The sequence below is a fragment of the Zonotrichia albicollis genome, chromosome 2 (genome assembly GCF_047830755.1).
Source record: "Zonotrichia albicollis isolate bZonAlb1 chromosome 2, bZonAlb1.hap1, whole genome shotgun sequence".
Classification (NCBI taxonomy): domain Eukaryota; kingdom Metazoa; phylum Chordata; class Aves; order Passeriformes; family Passerellidae; genus Zonotrichia; species Zonotrichia albicollis.
The window spans coordinates 72,583,393-72,590,329 of record NC_133820.1 but is presented as its reverse complement, the minus strand read 5'-3'; the positions used below and the strand labels follow the sequence as shown (position 1 = coordinate 72,590,329).

At 39.3% G+C, this 6,937-nt stretch overlaps 1 pseudogene; it reads right to left on the bottom strand.

Moving 5' to 3' along the window:
- Nucleotides 1-3,058: 3,058 nt before the first annotated feature.
- On the bottom strand, nucleotides 3,059-6,052 carry LOC141728297 (uncharacterized; annotated as a pseudogene).
- Between the last annotated feature and the right edge of the window lie 885 nt (nucleotides 6,053-6,937).

The following is a 6,937-nucleotide window of genomic DNA, read 5'->3' as shown; positions in this document are numbered from 1 at the left end:
ACTGCATTTGATATCACTGCCCTGGCCCTCATATTTAAAACAAGTGAAATATTTATAAGATTTCTACATATGATTTTACAATAATTTAGTTTAAAATTACTATATATATTTCAGGTCATCAAGTGTTTCACCTTTAGGATTCACAGATGCAAAAATTAAAATCATATTACTGTCAGAAATGCCAACAACTCATTCTAGGGGGGACAAGGAGAATTCAAAAATCCCCCTGGTTATCTGTTTGCATGGAAGAGCAGAAAGATGGGCATATTTCTCAAGATATAGAGGCTCTGAAGTGCTGAAACACAGAGGATGATGAAGCTTGCAAGTGCCATTCCCTCGTGCACTTCATTTGCCTTGATACCCAATTTTCCAGCCACATTCACAAACTGATGCCTTCTCTTGCTTTAGGCCCACAGAGTCAGCTACACCTCACCTGCACCTCAACCTCCAAATCCTCCTGGTAAAGAAAATTCTATTAACTATGTTTGCTGCTGACTCACAGCATACATTAATTAAATAAATTCTATGGAAGGTGAGCAGTTTCCACAAATATGGCAAAGTTTGGGACACTTGTCAGAAAAATGCTTTTGCTGTTCTATAGTAGTCACACCTCAAAAAATGTGAGACTGAATAATTTTGGACTGAAAGATCAGAAGCATTCTTAGACATTTTACAGTAGAAGTGTGCTATGGTGCATTAGTGCCACAATCAGAAGTACATGAAAGACACACTGGTTGTATGAGTGAGGATTGATCACTTCTACTTGTTCTGTTTCCTGCAATTCAATATAAGGACACATCAATGTACATTTAGATGTTATAGGCAATTGTCTATTGCAAGGAAGTCTGTCTCTAATTCTACCTAATAAAAAAGAAATGCTAGCACGGGCAATCCTCTGTTAATTCATTCTGCAACAGGTGGGACCTGTTTTATTTTTATTGACAAACTCTCTCCACCAAACAAGAATTTAAGTGTATAAAAGTGTTTTGAAACCATATCATGTGCCTCAAATTAGATTGCAGATGTTGAAATATAACATAATACAATTTTCCACTCTCCAGATTTTCCTTCCCTCATGTTTCTGTGAAAGGACAGACTCGAATTAAACCAGTGAAGGTCATGAGTCACCTGTTTCATGTAGTAGTATCTGTCAAGAGAGAAATATTTTTGGATAATTCAGTCTATGTGCGTGAAATGTAATCTGTGTAATTTCTGTCCACTGAAGTTGAAATTATGTGGAGAGGTAATTTTTTTAATGCAGACATTGAGGTTCCTTCCTATTAATTCTGTTAAGTGATGTGGTAAGAGAGACTCTCCAAAGATTGCTTTGAACCTTTGTGTGATCAACATAAAATGTTAGTAGAATATTTCAACATTTTACATTATGGTTCTATTATTCATTTGCACATAACTACAAAAGTGGAAGCCTCATCCAAGCTTTTCCATTGCAATTTGCCATTGTTTGATATATTTGGTCCCTTTATTTCTCTTGTAAAAACAAACTGCCCATCCTCAGACATCCAGCTGACTAAATGCTGCAGCTACATTATTTTCTGCATTAAATGACACCAAGTTTAAACACTCTTATAAAAATTTGTATCTGAAGGATATCAAAAGCCAGACCCTAATGGCTTTTGTTAGTTGTCACTCATGGTTTTAACTTGCTCTCTTTCAATATGATATCATCTTTATTAAAAGAAAGTTATGGATTATTAAAATATGCATATAAAAAGGAAGGATACAAGTGTTTGGTAGAGAAGGAGTAGAAGATTTTTCTGTTTTATTCTCACTGACAACTTGACATTTGTTCCTGAGACAAGGGATTTCTCTAATTATTATTAATAAAATGGAAGGAATAAGAGAGGTTACCATCTACATTTTTAAGTAGACTTTTTGTCATCCTGAAAATGAAAACCAATACCAAAATCAAATGTAACACTTGTACCCCACTACATCAGTCATTAGTTCACAATCTGTGGTGAAGAAAGCATAATGAAATTTTTCTGAATGTGCTAAAATTTCTCCTAATGATTGAATTATCATTTGTATTTCAAGTTTTAAGAAATAATTTTTGTTCTTTGTTGAGTGTTCAATGTCAACTTTCCTTTTGTTAGAAAGTAAATTGAATAACTCAAAGAAGCTTTGTGCAGGAATGTTTGCTCCTTTGTTCAGTCCCAGAATGTTGGGAATACAGATAGCCTCCTTTCTTTGCAAGAGCAAGTGTAATAGCTTTGACAAGAACATGAGAAGGATAGTTGAGAGCAAAGACAAAATGCAAATAATACGGCTTAGGGCCCGGTTAGGGAACAACTAGCACAAGTGTGAGCTATTATTGCCGTGTCAAGCTTTGCTGAAGTAATTTCAAGCTTCAAAATATTTATTTTGGAATTGATTTGAAAAAAAAGTCTGAAAAATAAAATGAAATTGGGCTACTTGCCAGTACTTTGCTGATCATATGATACATGAAACAGCCCTTTCCTGAATTCAGAAGAGATAAGCTTGAGCTGCGTTTTAGTAGAATTTCCAAAATGAGTGCTTTCCCTAATTGGGCAAGGCATTGTTGCCCGAATGATAAAGGACACAAAACTCGGATAAGTTTTGTGCGGCGCTTTATTGAAGGGCCCGGGGGCCTGCGGACTAGTGTCCCCAAAAACAGAACCCCAAAATTCACACATGGGTGTTTTCCTTTTATACACAAGCAATTCATAACAAAGTCTCCAAGAAACAGTGGCCCTTCGCCAAACTACGGACCCTTGTAATACATTCCCTAGTTCACGAGCAAAATCATAAATCTTCTACCTGTCCTATTGTATGCTATCCCCAAACCGGTTAGTCTTCTTACTCTCCTACCCTGGCTTAATGTTTATTAGGTTTCTAAAGCTACTTGCCAGGGTTACACAAAACTCAATCACATAATATCAACGGCTACAAAATTATTTTTACAAACCAATTCACACAAAACTCATAACTAAACTATAATAAAACATTTTGCTAAATTTCATTTCTTTTCCAACATTTCCCCCCTTTTGAGCATCCTTCAGTCTTGCTGCAAGGATGCTCAACCAACGGTATTGACAGTAACATCTTCATAGCAAGGTGGGGGATGTTCTTCGTTCTGCCGCCCACGGGTCATCACCTTCAGCAACCGGATAGGTCGCTTCTTTTCCTTTTCAATCACACCTAAAAGACATCTATATACAATCCATATAGTCACCAAAAATACCAAAAGCATTAGTACATACTGTATAACGGAAGTAATCTAGCCAGACAGGTGAAGCCCCAAAGAATCAAATACTGCTCCTATCCAATTATGCTGTGCTTCCCTTTCAATTTCCTTGGTTTTTGTTTCCACTTCTGCCAATTGGGAAATATCTTTCTCCACTTCAAGTGTAACATTTGGAATGTGTACACAGCAATGATCTACTCTTCTACTCAGGTAACCACAAACTCCATGTTCTTTTAACAGTAGCAAATCTAATGCCATTCTGTTTTGTAAGGTCATTCTTGATGTAGCTTGCAATTGCAAATTTAGATCTTTAAATCTCTTCTTAGTAGCTGCTGCCAATCTTTCTGTCTGTCCTAACAAGTTGTTGAGCATTTTCTTATTTCGATATGTTGCTATCGGAGGGAATAATGACTCTAATATCCACCCAAATTGTACTCCTGTGCCAGGTTCATGCCACTGCTCCTCTAGGGATTCTTCTCTCTTTTTGAGTCCTTTCCTTTGAATCAATCTATTCTGCTTCCAGTATGGACACAATGCGGGAACCCCTAGGGTAATTTGTGTTACTGATCCATCTAAAGATAAATGTGTGGTCCACTGTCCGTGTCTCAACACCCAGACTAGATTTCCAGGACTGTGCACTGTAGTATATCTGCAATCTATAGGTCCATCCATGGAGTCTCTGCTAACCGTGTGATTATACCCCCTACACTCACATCTCCATTTTAATGCCATTTTCACCGGTACCAATCTAATTCGGTCTTCCGGTGTATCACATGTAAAAACCTCAGTACAATTCCAATCCTCTTTCTGCGGTCTGAACTCTCGGGAAGATGTAGACGTGATGATGGCCCTATAATGTGACTGATTCTTTACCCCTGACCATTGGATGCACCATTGTACTTCTCCAAGGTAACTATAGTGTTCCAAGACACTGGGTCTCCACAATGTCTTCCAACTTTTCTAGGTATCAAAATTCTGTGTGATATTCTGACAACTCATCTCATTTCGTTGGGATTTTGTTCTTATTCGTACTGTATTGCATGGCTCATCTACTGGGGTTGCAATCAAACACTTCTTGGTATTTTGAATCTAACTAAAATGATTTGGTTTCATTTCACATTCTTCTTTAGTCATAGCCCGAATGGTCATGCACAAATCTCTCTATACCTCTACTTGTTTAGGAACTGACTGGCAGGACTATGAAACATTCTTGAATGATTCAGGCATTTTGGTTACCGGTATTATTTCTTTTAACAAGGTTTTTACTACCTCCTTAGCCTGATTAATTCTACACGGAAAAGCTTCTGGCCACCCTGAAAACGTACATACGTACACTAACAAGTATCTATATCCCTGTGCCCTAGGCAATTCAGAAAAATCAACTTGCCAATAATCTCCTGGTTGTGGCTCAATTTGCAACTTTCCCATTTGTATTTGTCTCTTAACTACTGGATTATTTTTCAAACATACCGGGCACATTGCATTAACTCTTTTTGCCATTCTTAACATCTGATTAGAGATTATCTCATTCTTTAAAAATTTTACCAATGCTTCTGCCCTCCAATGGCATTTATTATGTTCTGATTCCAAAATAAATTTCATTATGCGAGTCGGTACCACTATTTGTCCCATCGGCGTAACATACCACCCGAGCTGATTCTTCTGTGCCCCTAGCAAGTTTATTAGTTTTCCATCTTCTATTGAATATTTGGGCTCCTGATTCAGGTATGGGGTAGCCGGATTTGTTCTTACCGGTACCAATGCCATTTGAGTCCATACTTCCCGTGCCACTTGCCGTGCTGTAACATCAGCAAATCGATTTCTTCTGTAAACTTCTCCTTCTGCATTCTGATGTCTTCTAACGTGCATTACTGCAACTGCTTTGGGACTATGTACCGCATCCAGTAGCTGTAGCACTTCTTCCCGGTGCTTGATATTGGTTCTCTGTGAATTCAAAAGCCCCCTTTCTTTCCATAACGCCCCATGCACATGAACCACACCAAAGGCATATTTAGAATCTGTCCAGATATTAACCCTTTTGTCCTTGCTCAAGTACAGAGCTCTGGTGAGTCCAATCACCTCTGCCTTCTGGGCTGAAGTTCCAGGTAACAAAGCCTTTGCTTCTATTACTTGATCCGATGTTACCACTGCATACCCAGCATAGCGAGTCTCATTCTCAACAAAACTAGATTCATCAGTGTATAGTTCTCATTCAGGGTCTTCCAATGGTTCATCCTTTAGGTCGGGTCTGCTGGCATACACTTGTTCAATTACCTCCACGCAATCGTGCACCAGTCTCCCAGCCTCCTGGTCACTGCGTAAAAACTCTGCTGGATTAACATGGTTAGTAGTCTTTATTTCAATATCATCCTGTTCTCTCAGGATAGCCTGGTATTGCAACATTCGACTTGATGATAGCCAGTGACCCCCCTTTTGCTCCAAAACAGCCATGACCATATGGGGAACAAACACTTTCATTTTTGCCCCCAAAGTCAATTTCCGGGCCTCCTGAATAAGGATTATTGTTACTGCCACGGCTCGTAAACACGAGGGCCACCCGGAACTTACCAAATCTAGTTGTTTAGAGAAGTATCTTACTGGCCTCTTCCATGATCCCACCTTCTGGGTGAGGACCCCCAATGCCAGTTTTTGCCTCTCATTTACATATAACTGGAATTCCTTGGTCAGGTCAGGGAGTCCTAGGGCTGGGGCCTCCTTTAGTGCCTGCTTCAATTCCTGGAATGCCTTCTTTTGTTGTGTCGTCCATTTCAACCGATGCTGCTTCAAGGCCTCATACAGTGGCTTGGCTAGGAGACCAAAGTTCATGATCTACAGTCGACACCATCCTACCATTCCTAGAAAAGATCTCAATTCCTGATGGTTACGAGGCAAAGGAATAGCACATATTGCCTCTATTCGGTTAACTCCCAAACGTCTCTGCCCTTGTGTGATCTCACAACCGAGATAAATAACACTATTTTTGATCAATTGAGCTTTTTCTTTAGAGACCTTATACTCTGCTTGGCCAAGCATATTAAGTAATTTAATTGTTAATTCTACACACATGTCTCTTTCCTTAGTGGCCAGAAAAATGTCGTCCACGTACTGCAGGACTACATACAAGGATGGAGATATTGTTACCTGGGTTATCTTCCATTCCTCCAGCTCCTTGGCCAGTTGATTTCTAAAAATAGTGGGGCTGAGCTTAAACCCTTGTGGCAGTCTGGTCTACGTAAGCTGCCTCTTTCTCCCAGAATCAGGACTCTCCCACTCGAAGGCAAAATATTTCTTACTCTCTACTGCCAGTGGGATGCAGAAGAAAGCATCTTTAAGATCAATCACAGAGAACCATTTAAACTCTTCCGATACAGATGTTAACAATGTATAAGGATTAGCAACAACTGGATGTATGTCCTTTACTATTTCATTAATCGCTCTCAAGTCCTGTACCAAACGATATTTACCATTAGGCTTTTTCACTGGAAAAATTGGAGTATTATACTCCGATTCACATTCCTGTAATATTCTTTGAACCAAAAATTGTTTAATTAACGGGGCTACTCCCCTCCTTGCCTCAAGCTTCAAGGGGTATTGCTTTACCCTCACTGGTTGGGCCCCTTCTTTAAGTTCTACTTTTACTGGCTGGGCAGCTTTAGATTTCCCAGGGACCCCCGACTCCCACACCCAGGGTACTACAGCCTGCTCAATTTC